Below are 15,143 nucleotides of genomic sequence, written 5' to 3' on the forward strand. Positions count from 1 at the left end.
AGAGACCAAACCCACAAGCCCCAGCACCCCAAGTGCTCAATACATACAACTTCGCAAGGGGCTGTCTCCTGTTCTGCACCTCAAGGGGTGTGGACCTCAAGACCCTGCATGGGGAATGCAGCCCAAGGACTCTAGAAAACAGCTGCTCACGCAAAACCATGATAGCACGTAAGGTTACCTGAAGAAGGTTGTAGACCATCTCACGGTTCCACTAAACCCGTTCACAGTGCTACAAACCCCAGTACTATTTGTAGCCACCCATGAACCTGGAGAACCACATACTTTGGAACCGAAACCTGAGGTCTCCGATTCCAGTGCATAGCACAATGCCAGCACCATCTAGGCTTTTATTAGGTGGGGCCTGAAAAAAGATCCCGTACTGACCTGCTGCTCCACAAGTATAAATGCTGATGCCTCGGCTGTGTCTCCCGCGATCATCACAAGAGTCCTGGGAAAGGGCTTTGAGCCACCCAGGACACACCGTGACTCAGGAAACACAGCCCCCACCATCACCTTCCTTACCAGAGGGCTCTGGAGAGAATCCTCCTCACATCACTGCTGCCTCAGGCCCCACTGTCATCCGAGTTCAAATTTAAAGAAACGAATCAGCAACTCAAAATAAATTCTCTTCACACTGGGTGATTATAAAAAAAAAAAAATGCCTAATGGAGAATTATAGACCCAGTAGAGGGCAGAATCTACTTTCTAGATGCCCTTTTCTAGCTTCTGAGAAGGATGTTGCTCAGAGTTCTCAACACAAACAAAGCCAGCATGGAAGATACAGATATATAAGATAAAGCTTATTATCGGGACAAGTTCAAGAGTTGTAGAGGCTGGAAAATCATGCAAGATGCCATTTGCAAGCTTGAGAACCAGGAAATCAATAGTGTCAGTTTCTGTCCATAGTTGGAAGCCTGAAAAGAGGGAAAGAGTCGTCTAGTAATGTAAGTTCAGACTAGAAAGTTTTAAAGTGAGGGGTGTGTATATGGGGTGTGTGTGTGTGTGTGTGTGTGTGTGTGTGTGTGTGTGTGTGTGTGTGTTGGCAGGATCTAACCACAAGGCTTCATACACAAAAGGCAAACAAACTATGGCTGAATGATTTCCCTAGTCCCAGTGTGAATTAAACAATACAAAACAAAACAAAAAAGGCCAGGGAAATAGGAATTCTAATGTCCAAGAGCAAGAGAAGATAGAAGGGTCCTAGAACCCTAGAGCCCAGTAGATTCAATAGTGTGTATTCACATAGTGATAGTTGATTTTCTGTACTTATTCTGATTCAAATGCTAATTTCACCTAGAAATACCTTCCTGGATATACCAAGAAATAATGTTCCACAGATAAATGGTGGAACATTATGACTTATGAAATAAACCATCACAGTACATAGGTAACATGAATAACTATTTGTTAGTAGTAGATTTAAGCAAATGACACATGCATTCTTCACTTCCATTTTCTTTACTAACCACATCAAACTCCTCACACTAGGAATACCACTGTATCTAAAGTCCACAGATAAAACCTGATCCACCTGATAGTGGATCTGGATCTCAGCTGAATAAAACCAAAACACTAGTCTTTACCTACTTCTCCTAAAATGCTCAATTTATTTTTTATTTTTGAATGAAGGATAGTATTTGTACATATTTCTGTGGCACAGTGTGATGTTTTGTTTCATTGTGTGGTGAGCAACTCAGCAATTAGCACCTCACTATAAAGTTTCGCTGTCCTCTGTGGTGAGTACACCCCAAATCCTGTCTTCCAGCAATATTCACGTAAACAACCCACTAGGTTGATTATGCCCCTGCAGGGCCATAGAACAACAGAAATGATTCTTCCTGCCAGTCATTGTATCCTCAGTCCATACCCCATCCTTCCTGCTCTTCTTAGTCTCTAGTAAGTACTATTCTATTTTCAATTTCTACTATTGATCTTCTGTGAAATCAATTTTTTTAGGTTTTACTTATACATGAATTTATCACATATGAGAATTTATGCATCTGGTTTATCCCATTTAATATGATGTCCTCCAGGTCTGTCCATGTTGAAAAGGATAGATAGCACACTTTGGGAGAACAGAATCCCATTGTGTATATATGCCACATTTTCATTATGAATTCACTCCATTAATGGACATGGAGAGCCAAGCATACTGACTGGTACATGTCTGTAATCCCCATATTAAGGCAGAGTAAATATTTCAAAATGGTTTTGTAATATGTGAACTCAGTATTGCAAAGAACTTCACTTCAAATATACCCTGAAATATTAGTTCATTATTATTTTAACCAAGTTCTTTGAAATTAAGCAATTACTGTGTCAACTATTTACCCATGGGCAAATAAAAGTGACAGTTCATGAAAGTTTGTCCCTTTATAATGTTTGGAACTGTGGAAAAACCAAATTGACGGAAAGGGAAAGCATGTGAAAGATTTAAAATCTGTGGTGAATTTAAAAGACAGCATTAACACCCCACAGTAGATGAGTACATCAAGAAAAGGTGAGATATATATATATATATCAATTCTATGCCTCCATCAGAAAGAATGACACCGTCCCATTTATTAGGAAATGGAAAGACTTGGAAAAAATTATATTAAGTGAAGTAAGCCAGGCCCCCCAAAAAACATAGGTCCCATGGTTTCCCTTATTTGCAGTAAGTAGAATATGTCTAGGACAGGCAGAAAAAGTCAAACGCTATGTACATATGACCATATAAGATGATTCTAAACTGGGTGCTGGTGGCTCACACCTGTAATCCTAGCTACTCAGGAGGCTGAGATCTGAGGATCGTGGTTCAAAGCCAGCCCAGTCAAGAAAATCCCTGAGACTTTTATCTCCAATAAACCACTAGAAAATCAGAAGTGGCACTGTGGCTCAAGTAGTAGAGCGTTAGCCTTCAGCTGCAGAGCTGAGGGACAGTGCCCAGGCCCAGAGTTCAAGCCCCACGACTGGCCTCCATGACCGACAAAAAAAAAAAAAAAGATGATGCAAAGTGAAATAAACCCCAAGATAGGGACATAAGAGGTTTGATCTTTCTTAATAATTTTGTTTTTTAATGTACTTATAATGTACTATGTGATTTTGTTGTTTCTTTTGTATGTTCTGTCCCCATGGTAAAACCCCTGTTTCTACTGTATTTGATTCCCATCACCTATATCTTTTTTTTTTTTGGGGGGGGGTCCGTTTGTGGGGCCTGAACTCTGGGCCTGGGCGCTGTCCCTCAGCTGTTCAGCTCAAGGCTAGCGCTCTACCACTTGAGCCACAGCGCCACTTCCAGCTTTTTTCTTTTTGCTTATGTGGTGCTGGGGAATCGAACCCAGGGCCTCAGGCATGCAAGCTAAGCCCTCTACCACTGAGCCACCTTCCCATCCCCCATCACCTGTATCTTGTATATACATTTTTATAATAAGGGAAATAACAAAATGCTGAAATAAGAATACAGGTTGACCCATTGTAATGATATGTTGAAAACAAACTTTACAAATTTGGGGGGAGGGAGGAGTTGGAGAAGGAAGGGATGGTAGGGGAAAAACAAAGGAGGGGATAACAATGCTCCATAGGAATTTTGTACTCATTATCTTACTCATGTAACTGTAACCCGTCTGTATAGTATCTTTACAATAAAAATATATTAATAAAAATAAATAAAAGATAGCATTAGGAAACCCTGCTTTGGGTTGGGAATGTGGCTTAGTAGTAGAGTGTTTGCCTAGCATGCATGAGGTCTTGGGTTCAATTTCTAGGTAGCATATAATGCAAAAGAAAATTAATTTAAAAAGAAAACACAATTTTGAGAGGAGGCAGGCCAATGTCTTCATTTTTACCTCATTCTAACCTCTAGAATTATTCTTCAAGGACAACTGAAGTTCATTTCAGCAGCCATCCCAAGACAGTGGAGTTTGCCCTTGAGTAAACTCACATGCAGAGCTATGAGTGCTCATACCAGAGGCCACAGAACTCAGAACTAGTCCTGGGGAGGACTTGCCAGCCTAGGCTCAGGCTCTTCACTTGGCCCCCTCACACTTGAGTTTCCAATCAGGCCACTTGGGTGTTTTTTACAGTTCATTTCCTGCAGCACTTTAATGAAATACTATTGAGGTCAGATTTGGGAGGGCTGTTTGGCATAAAATTACTTCCCCACAGAAAGAGATGCTAAAGTCTTGTTTCTTATGATACATGCTGGTAGCTGTTAAGAAAAAATTGAAGTTCCCACTGCTTTTTCTAGTGAGAAATGGGAAGGTTTTGTGTTCCAGACAATGAGGGCTCTGTTCAATAGGAGGAGGAGGCTCTCCTGCTGGCAGCTTGCTGGTCCACTGCAGAGAACACAAAGGGGGCTGTGTCCATGGTCACTTGTAGCACGCATTTAACTCATTAGTACTTCAGTCCTGCCTGTTCAATCCTTTTTGAACCTTGTTGTTTGTTTTTACATTTCTCCTCTCTTAGCTAATTCATCTCCTAAGACACAAATACGCATACTTAGTAATAGCAGCTTTCAAAAGCAACTAATGGGAAAAAATGAAGAATTCAAAGAAGAGATATGGCAGAGACACAATGGAAATCTTTCTGAGTCTTCCCAGGATTCCTCTAGAAGCTGCCACCAGGAAGTCAGGAACAAGCCTGTGAGTGGACCAACTGCTTATGGTGTGGATAATGGTGTATTCCTTCCTAAACTCATGGTGAGATGTGGCTGCCATTTTGGTGGTGTTGAGGGTAGACTTTCCAAAGGTGATGAGAGGTTGTTAAGGATTCCGTGGGATTAATGCTTTTCTCATGGGAGTCAGTTCTTCCCTCATTGGACTGGATTAGATGCTGTGGATTGGATTGTTATAAGCAAGATCACCCCCATTTTACCTCTTTCTTGTGCATCTGGTTCTCCCTGCATGTTTCTGCCATGAGTTGAAACAGCATATGGCCCTCACCAGATGTGGATACCTTATCATCCACTTTATAAGCCTCCAGTGCCATCAAAACAAACCTCTTTTCTTTAGAAACTGAGAGAGAAACAGGATAGGGAGGGAGGGAAGAAGGGAGTGAGGAAGGGAAGGAAAGGAGGGAAGGTTGGAGGGAAGGAGTAGACAAAGGAATATGGGTGGAGTTCAGTAGCACAGTACTTGCCTCTAAACATTCAAACGAAACAGCCATGCTGGCTGGGGTAGATGGAATCTCAGTGCCATTTTTATTTGCATTTCTATTATGACAAACAATATTGAACATACACTTTTCTTTATGGCTTTCCCTTTTGTTTGTGTTGGTTCTGGGGCTTGAACATCATGCCTCATGTTCTTGCTTCGGTGTCCCTCTACCATGCAAACTACAACTCCAATTCTGGTTTCTCAATGGTTAGAGATTACGAATCTCATGGATTTTTCTGCTGGAGCTGGCTTCAAACTGCAGTCCTCAGATCTCAGCCTCCTGAGTAGCTAAGATTACAGGTGTAAGTCACCAATGCCTGGCTTCTGCATGTATCTCTTAGTCATTCTTTTTTTTTTTTTTTGGTCTGGTCGTGGAGTCTGAACTCTGGGCCTGGGCACTGTCCCTCAGCTCTTCAGCTCCAGGCTAGCGCTCTACCACTTGAGTTACAGCGCCACCTCCGGCTTTTTTCTTTTTGCTTATGTGGTGCTGAAGAATCGAACCCAGGGCCTCAGGCATGCAAGGCAAGCGCTCTACCACTGAGCCAACTTCCCAGCCCCTTAGTCATTCTTGTGATAACTCTTTTCTTGCTTCTCTGTACCAGTACCAGGGCTTGACCTCTGGGCCTTCATCTCTCTGCTTGCTTGCTTGCTCATAACTAGAGTTGAAGAACTGAGAATTATATTCACCATTTTGCAGTCACTAACTGCTGACTTCGCTTCTGTAACTTGCTTTTGCTAACGTTAAAGTATAAAGATAGGTCTGTGTCAACAAACTCTAAAGAATGTAACTGCTGTGATAGATAACTAACTGCTGAGCTCAAGCCCCAGACATTCCCGGAGTCTGGAACAATGACTAACACGTATTCCAGATCCTCCTCCGGGAACTGGACCCCGAGATAATGACCACCTATGGGAATTCCCCCTAATCTTTATCATCCAAAGCAACCATCCCCCTTGAGTCACTCAGCGCCAATCATTTTACAAAGAGTGTTACAAAATTTCCCTCCTGGCATAGTGATTTGCTGTGAGTGTCTACTGGGGCCCTGCCCCTACCTTAAAATGTATAAAGGTGCTGTAACCCTTTGTTCAGGGCCTCTTGCTAATACCCCTACAACAGTGTGCATGAGGTCCGTGCTCGCGAGTTCGTTAATAAACGACTCTTGGCCGCTTGCATTGTCCAAGGTCTCTGGTGGTCTACGGGGGGCTCCAAGACTCTGGGTACTACAGAGCCATGCCTTCAATCCGGTATTTTTCTGGCTAATTGGAGATGAAGTCTCAGAGATTTTTCAGCCCAGGTTGGCTTGGCATGCATTGCTCTAGGACTCAGCTTCTTGAGTAGTTAAGATCACAGGCATGAGCCATCAGCACCTGGCTTTCTTTTGAGACCATCTACAGATGATTTGTCCTTTTGGTATGCAATATTTTGAGTTTATATATTCTGATTTAAATCACTTTCCCAATGACCAAGCCCCAGCTATAAACAGGCATTGTCTGGATGGAGGTGCCAGAGAAACACAGTTAAAAGCAAGCTTCAACGAAACAGAAGAACACAGCCTGTCCAGGTATTAAGAAACAGCCTCATCTTGAGGGGGGACCAAGATGGCGACGGGGCAGTAGGGAAACGCCACAGCTCTCTCCAACCAAAAAGAGAGTTCGAGTTCCAACGTTTAATCTCCCCAAGAGACCGACAACAAAAAAAAGACGAACACTCAGAGAAAAACCAGAGGTGGAAAATAACAAAAAAAGAAAGAGAGGAAAAGAAGAATTTCAGAACAGAGAAGAGCGAAGACCCCTCCCCCAACCTTTACTGGCCGCACGGCAGTGCGCCAAGCCGCCGGCCAGCCGGCCCGGCGGGGGCTGCCGGAGCCACAGGGGGCTGCTTGCAGATCACCAGGTACCGGATTGCAGAACAGCGGATCGCCAGGAACAGAGAAACCTAACAGCCGGGAGTCTCCACGAGGATCCCACCCCCACCCATCACTCTCCACCGGAGCGGAGAGGCTCCATCCCGCCAAAGCCGCCCGGCACCAGCAGCGCGACAAAGGGACCTGTCGGCAGAACACCCGCCCAATCGCGATTGCAACTACCCTGCGGGGGCCGCCCAACCCAGCCCGCAACCACCCCAACTGAACTCGGATTGCAACAACAACTGACGACCTACAGGGTGAGTACCCAACAGGGGACAGTGAATCCCTCAAGGGAGACCAGAGCTGGAGGGAATCCCCAGACCCTGACCTAGACTCCCTACCCCAACACCCGGACCACAGGACCCACTAAAACTGGGAACTGTTCGAGAGCTCCACCAGCCGGTGGAGCACACTCTGCTGGCCAGGCCAGAGCAAGAGCACCCCTGGAAGGGAGCTTAAATGCCCAAGCCAGGAACAGCGCCCCTGGGTCAAGACTACCAACAGTAGAAGAAATTTGAACTGTGTCCTCCAGGCTGCATAACCTAGGTGGTATACACATTAGCACAGGCCTAACGAGCGCGCTCCAGGCTGGGGCCAGAACCAGGCCTGGGGACCGGCACCTGAACAAAGCAAAAAGGGTCAGAAGTGGGGCTGTGACTCAAATGGTAGGGTGCCAGCCTTGAGCTGAAGAGCTGAGGGACAGCACCCAAACCTAGAGTTCAAGCCCACAACCAGCCCAAAACAAACAAACAAAAACACATCAGGAGCCCATAGCAGACTCCAGTATTTGGGAGAGTGCATCCAGAGCATCTGATCTTCCCAAGAGCACCCGCAGGAGCAAACACAAGCAGTCTAGGCTGCTCAACCCTTCCAAAGGCGGGAATTGCTACAGCAGAGAGCTGAGAATCCTAAGTAAGTCAGAATAGCAGCTGGAAATAGGCTCCCAACAGAATCCAGATCAGGCACAGACTCTCTCTACCAATACAGAATCAGCAACCAAGCAAAGACAGACACACCAAAACAAGATTGAAGAGCAGTCTCCTGAACCCCCATGCGAAAATCACAGAGAAAAATCACAAGGTTTACCACTACCCAGGACAGCAAGCTTACCTCAAAAGCCAGCAGCCACGCAGGGGAGAGCCCCAGTGGGAGCAAAGCAGGAATGGAAGACAAAAACTACATCCAAGGGTTGCTGGAGGCAATGACTCAAGAAATAAAGTGAGAAATGGATCAGAAATTGAAAGAGCACAAGGATGAACTATCAAAAGATATACAGGACATCAAACAAAAGTTGGATGCAAAAATAGAAGCTGCACAAACCTCAGTAAGAAGTGAGATAAACGCCAAATTAAAGGTAATGCATACTGATCTCACCTCATTGAGAGGTGAGATCAGTACTCTGAGAACCAACATTGAATCCATAAAGGGATCCATTTCCACCATGCAAACCACAATAGAAGCCACGGTCAACAGAGTGAATGAAATGGAAGGTAGAGTGTCAGATACAGAAGACAGAATACACCAACTGGACCAAAAAGTGACAGATATGGAAAAATCACTCAAATTAAACCAAAGGGAAATTCAAGAGCAAGCAGATAATGCTAAAAAATTTAACCTTCGCATAATCGGAGTGGACGAAGGTGAGGAATTCCAGAGCAAGGGAATGCAACACCTATTTAACAAGATAGTCAATGAAAATTTTCCCCACCTCAAAAACGACCATCTTAACTACATCACAAAAGCTTATCGAACACCCAACAAGCAAGATCCCAGGAGAAACACTTCTAGGCACATTATAGTAACAATGATGGATCTGAATAATAAGGAAACAATCCTGCATGCAGCAAAAATGAAGAAGGAGCTATACTACAACGGGAAAAAAATTAGAATCACTGCAGATCTCTCCACACAAACAATGAATGCAAGAGAAGCCTGGGAAAGCACCATACGAGCCCTGAGAGCCAATAACTGCCAACCCAGACTGATATACCCGGCAAAGCTAGCATTCACATTCGATGGAGAACTGAAAACTTTTAATAGCAAAGAAAAACTAAATGAATACATAAACATTAAGCCAGCATTACAAAGAATTCTAAGAGGGGGGACACAACCTGAAGAAAGCAACCAGGAACTGGGACCTGCCCCAAACAGGCATTACTCAAAGTCTAACTGAGCAAGCAAAGGAGGAAAGGAAAAAAGAAAAAATTAGGAAAACGGAATGGCAGGGACAACAATGCATCTCTCTATACTTTCTCTTAATATAAATGGGCTGAATTCGCCAATTAAAAGAAAACGAACTGAGGACTGGATCAGAAAACAAGACCCATCCATCTGTTGCCTTCAGGAGACCCACCTCTCAGCCAAACATACAAACAAACTCAGAGTGAAGGGGTGGAAAAGGATCTACCAATCAAATGCCCCCAATAAGAAAGCAGGTGTAGCTATCCTGATATCTGACAAAATAAACTTTTCATTAAAATCAGTACAGAAAGACAAGGATGGACACTACATATTAATAAAGGGAACAATCCAAGAGGAGGATATAACCATCATCAACTTATATGCCCCAAATATCGGTGCACCCAGATATGTTAAACAAATGCTCTCAAACTTACAGAATAAAATAGATCCCAATACGATAATACTAGGAGACTTTAACACGCCACTCTCACCAAAGGACAGGTCTACCAACCAGAGGATTGGCAAATAAGCTACCGAATTAAGTGAGGCCATACTTCAAGCGGAATTAACTGACATCTACCGAGTATTTCACCCTAAAACAACACAGTACACATTCTTCTCAGCAGCTCATGGAACTTTCTCCAAAATAGACCATATCATAGTTCATGCAAGGAACTTAAGCAAATACAAAGGGATCGACATAATCCCCTGTATCCTATCTGACCACAGTGGAATCAAACTAGCTCTCAATAACAAAGCATACCGCAGAAATTTCTCTAATACATGGAAATTGAACAGCACACTCCTTAACAAGGCCTAGGTAACAGAAGAGATCAGAGAAGAAATAAAGCATTTCCTACAACTCAATGAAAATGAAAACACCTCACAAAGAAACTTGTGGGACACAGCAAAAGCAGTCCTGAGGGGCAAATTTATTGCCCTCAGTGCCCACATCAAGAGAATGGAGACAGACCAAGTAAATAATCTCATGTTGCAACTAAAACAGCTAGAAAAACAAGAAAAAATGGGACCTAAAGCTACTAGACGAAGCCAGATAACCAAATTGAGAGCAGAGATTAACCAATTAGAAAATCAGAAAACCATAACCAAAATAAACCAAACAAAAAGCTGGTTCTTTGAAAAAATAAACAAAATTGATGGCCCGTTGGCAAGATTAATTAAAAAAAGAAGAGAGGAAACCCATATTAATAGGATTAGGGATGCCACGGGAAACATCACAACACGTACCCAAGATATCCAAACAATTCTAACAGACTACTTTCAAAAGCTATACTCTCTAAAGGAAGAAAATCTGGCGGAAATGGATGCATTTTTAGAGAAATACAAGTTACCCAAACTGAGCAAAGAAGAAGTTAACCAATTAAATAAGCCAATATCCTATAATGAGATACAGGAAGCTATCAAAAGTCTTCCAACAAAAAAAGCCCAGGACCAGATGGATTCACAGCAGAATTCTATAAGACCTTTAAAGAAGAACTAATACCCATACTCCTCAAGCTCTTCAGAGAAACAGAGAAGGAGGGAGCCATCCCAAACTCATTCTACGAAGCCAATATCACACTCATCCCCAAACCAGGCAAAGACCCAACCAAAAAGGAGAATTACAGGCCAATCTCCTTGATGAACACAGATGCAAAGATCCTTAACAAGATTCTAGCTAACAGAATCCAGAAACACATTAAAAAAATAATACACTATGATCAGGTAGGCTTCATCCCAGAGACACAGGGATGGTTTAACATACGTAAGTCAATAAATGTAATCCAGCATATCAACAGAGCCAAGGTCAAGAATCACATGATTATCGCCACAGATGCAGAAAAGGCCTTTGATAAAATTCAACATTCATTCATGCTAAAAGCTCTGGAGAAAATAGGAATAGAAGGAACAGTTCTAAAAACAATAAAAGCCATTTATGACAGACCAATAGCCAATATTATACTTAATGGGGAAAAGCTACAACCAATCCTCCTAAAAACAGGAACAAGGCAAGGATGTCCACTGTCTCCACTCCTCTTCAACATAGTCCTAGAACCCTTAGCCAGGGCAATAAGGCAAGAAAAAGACATTAAAGGGATCCGCATAGGGAAAGAAGAAGTTAAACTATCCCTTTTTGCAGACGACATGATACTATACCTCCACGATCCCAAAAACTCCATCCCCAAACTTTTAGAAATCATAAGTCACTTCGGCAAAATAGCAGGATACAAAATAAACCCACAAAAATCAGTTGCCTTCCTATACACTGATAATGCACAGGAAGAGAGGGAAATAAAGGGAGCAACCCCATTCACAATAACCTCCCAAAAAATAAAATATTTAGGAATTAACCTAACCAAAGATGTAAAAGAACTATTTAATGAGAACTATAAAAAGTTAAAGAAAGAAATTGCAGAAGACACTAGGAAATGGAAAGACCTCCCATGCTCCTGGATAGGCCGACTTAATATAGTAAAGATGGTGATACTTCCAAAACTAATATACAAATTCAATGCAATTCCTATTAAAATCCCAATGACGTACATCACTGAAATACAGAAAACAGTCCAAAAATTTATATGGAACAACAAAAGACCTAGAATAGCCAAAACAATTCTAGGGGATAAAGACAATATGGGAGGGCTATCCATGCCGAACTTCAAACTCTACTACAGAGCTATAATCACAAAGACAGCATGGTACTGGCACAAAAACAGACCCGAAGACCAATGGAACAGAATAGAAGATCCAGATATAAATCCACAGGCCTACAGCCAGCTGATATTCGACAAAGGAGCCAAAGACATACAATGGAAGAAACACAGCCTCTTCAACCGCTGGTGCTGGGAAAACTGGGCAGCCACATGCAGAAAACTAAAAGTGGACCCCAGCCTATCACCATGCACCAACATCAACTCAAAATGGATTAAAGACCTTAACATTAAACCTGAATCTCTGAAACTACTACAGGACAGAGTAGGAGAGACACTTGAACTAATAGGCACAGGAAGGAACTTCCTGAACAGAGTCCCAGGGTCACAACAAGTTGGAGAGAGACTCGACAAATGGGACTACCTTAAAATAAAAAGCTTCTGCACAGCTAAATCTATCGCAACTAAGCTAGAAAGACAACCAACTAATTGGGAAAAAATATTTACCAGCAATATATCAGACAAGGGGTTAACATCCTGTATATACAGGGAACTCAAGAAACTAATCCCTCCCAAACCTAACAAACCAATTACTAAATGGGCAAGGGAACTAAAGAGGGACTTCTCAAACGAAGAAATAAAAATGGCAAAGAAACACATGAGGAAATGTTCATCATCCCTGGTGGTGAAGGAAATGCAAATAAAGACAACCCAGAGATACCACCTTACCCCAGTCAGAATGTCCCACATCCACAAATCAGCCAACGACAAATGCTGGAGGGGATGTGGAGAAAGAGGAACCCTGTTACACTGCTGGTGGGAATGTACACTTATACAACCACTTTGGAAAGCAGTCTGGAGGGTCCTTAGAAAGCTAAAGATTGACCTCCCTTACGACCCAGTCATACCACTTCTAGGCATCTACCCTGAACAACAGGAACCAATATACAAGGACATGTGCACCTCCATGTTTATTGCAGCACTGTTCGCAATAGCCAGGATATGGAAACAACCTAGATGCCCCACCACAGATGAATGGATCCAAAAATTGTGGTATCTATACACAATGGAATATTATGCAGCCATTAGAAATGACAAAATAATGGCATTTGCAGGGAAATGGATGGAGCTAGAAGGAATCATGTTGAGCGAGGTAAGCCAAGAACGAAGAGACAAACGGTACATGGTCTCCCTGATAAGTGGATGCTAAATCCAAAAGGTAAGGTGATACGATAAAACTAACAGGACTTAAGAAACAAAGAACTCCCGCTCATCTGGTTGAACCACTACTAAATATCCCCATGCTGCTGATCACAAACATGGTATATAACATGTGAACACTGTTATATATTACAGACTGTGGTAGACAATTTGCTCCAGGGAAGTTAGCATGAACTTGTGACTTTGAAATTATGTAGTCATTTAATCACAATCAAAAAAAAAAAAAAAAAAAGAACCTCGGGGAAGGGAGGGAGGGAGGGGATGGTAGGGGGAAAACAATGGAGGGGGTAACAATGTTCAAGAGGAAGTGTACTCATAACCTCACTCATGTAACTGTAACCCTCTGTATAGTAGCTTTACAATAAAAAAAAAAAAAGAAACAGCCTCATGCAATCCAAAAATTCATATGGAACAATAAAAGACCCCGAATAGCAAAAACGCTCCTCAACGGCAAGAACACTGCTGGAGGAATATCAGTACCAAATTTCAAACTCTACTATAAAGCCATAGTAATCAAAACAGCTTGGTATTGGCATAAGAACAGACCTCAGGACCAATGGAATAGAATTGAAAACCCAGAAATGAACCTACAGACCTATAGCCATCTAATCTTCGATAAGGGAGCTAAAACAATAGAATGGAAGACAGACAGCCTCTTCAGTAAATGGTGCTGGCAAAACTGGTTAACTACATGTAGAAAACTAAAGCTAGATCCTTATATATCACCCTGCACCAGAATCAACTCCAAATGGATCAAAGACCTTGAACTCAAAGCAGACACTCTGAAAACACTACAGGATGGAATAGGAGAAACCCTGGGTCTCCTCGGCTCAGGCCGAAATTTTCTGAATAGAGACCCAGAAACACAACAAATCAAAGAAAGGTTGGACAAATGGGATTGTATAAGGTTGCAGAGCTTCTGCAGGGCAAATGACATAGCTAGCAAGATCAATAGAAAGCCCACGGATTGGGAGAAGATCTTTACTAGCCATACAACGGACAAGGGTCTCATATCTAAAATATACTTGGAACTCAAAAAATTAAACCACCCAACAACAAATCCTCAAAGAAACAACTGCCCAATAAGTAAGTGGGCGAAAGACTTAAAGAGAAGCTTCTCTGAAGAAGAAAGAAGGATGGCCAATAGACACATGAAGAAATGTTCAACATCCCTAGCCATAAAAGAAATGCAAATCAAAACAACATTGAGATATCACCTCACTCCAGTTAGAACAGCAAAAATCAAGAACTCTAACAACAACAGATGCTGGAGGGGATGTGGACAGAAAGGAACCTTACTTCATTGTTGGTGGGAATGTAAACTTGTTCAACCACTTTGGAAAGCAGTATGGAGGTTCCTCAAAAGACTCCACATAGAGCTCCCCAATGACCCAGCAATCCCACTTTTGGGCATTTACCCAAATGATCACAAACAAGGCCACACTAAAGCTACCAGCACAACTATGTTTATTGCAGCATTATTTACCATAGCTAAGATATGGAACCAACCCAGATGCCCCTCAGTAGATGAATGGATCAAGAAGATGTGGTATATATACACAATGGAATTCTATGCCTCCATCAGAAAGAATGACATTGCCCCATTTGTTAGGAAATGGAAAGGCTTGGAAAAAATTATATTAAGTGAAGTAAGCCAGGCCCAAAGAAACATAGGTCCCATGGTTTCCCTTATTTGCAATATCTAGTATAGGTATGAGTCAAGCGGAAAAAGTCAGAGAATGTGATGTTAGGAAAACGAACCCTCAAATATGTATTTTAATGTTTTTGTTTCTTTCATGCATGTGTTTCTAACGCATTTATAATATTATTTCTTTGTTGCTTTGTATGTCCCTCCCCCACAGTGTAACCCCCGCTTTCACTATATTTGATGTTGGTATAACATGTGGAGGAGACAGGGACAAACAAGTCGTTTAAGGATTCAGGTGGACCTGTTGCAACAATGAGAAGTACAAAATGTCATGTCAAAACCAGCTTTACAATGTCGGTGGGGGGGGGGAGGGGGGGTATGATTGGGTGGGGGAGAGGGG

At 42.5% G+C, this 15,143-nt stretch overlaps 1 protein-coding gene; it reads right to left on the reverse strand.

The window, feature by feature from the left end:
* The window catches only part of LOC122115690 (cytochrome P450 2C25-like), a 451,891-nt gene that overhangs the window by 394,777 nt on the left and 41,971 nt on the right, over positions 1 to 15,143 (reverse strand).

The sequence above is a fragment of the Dipodomys spectabilis genome, unplaced genomic scaffold (genome assembly GCF_019054845.1).
Source record: "Dipodomys spectabilis isolate Male_0828 unplaced genomic scaffold, ASM1905484v1 ptg000125l, whole genome shotgun sequence".
NCBI classification, from domain to species: Eukaryota; Metazoa; Chordata; class Mammalia; order Rodentia; family Heteromyidae; genus Dipodomys; species Dipodomys spectabilis.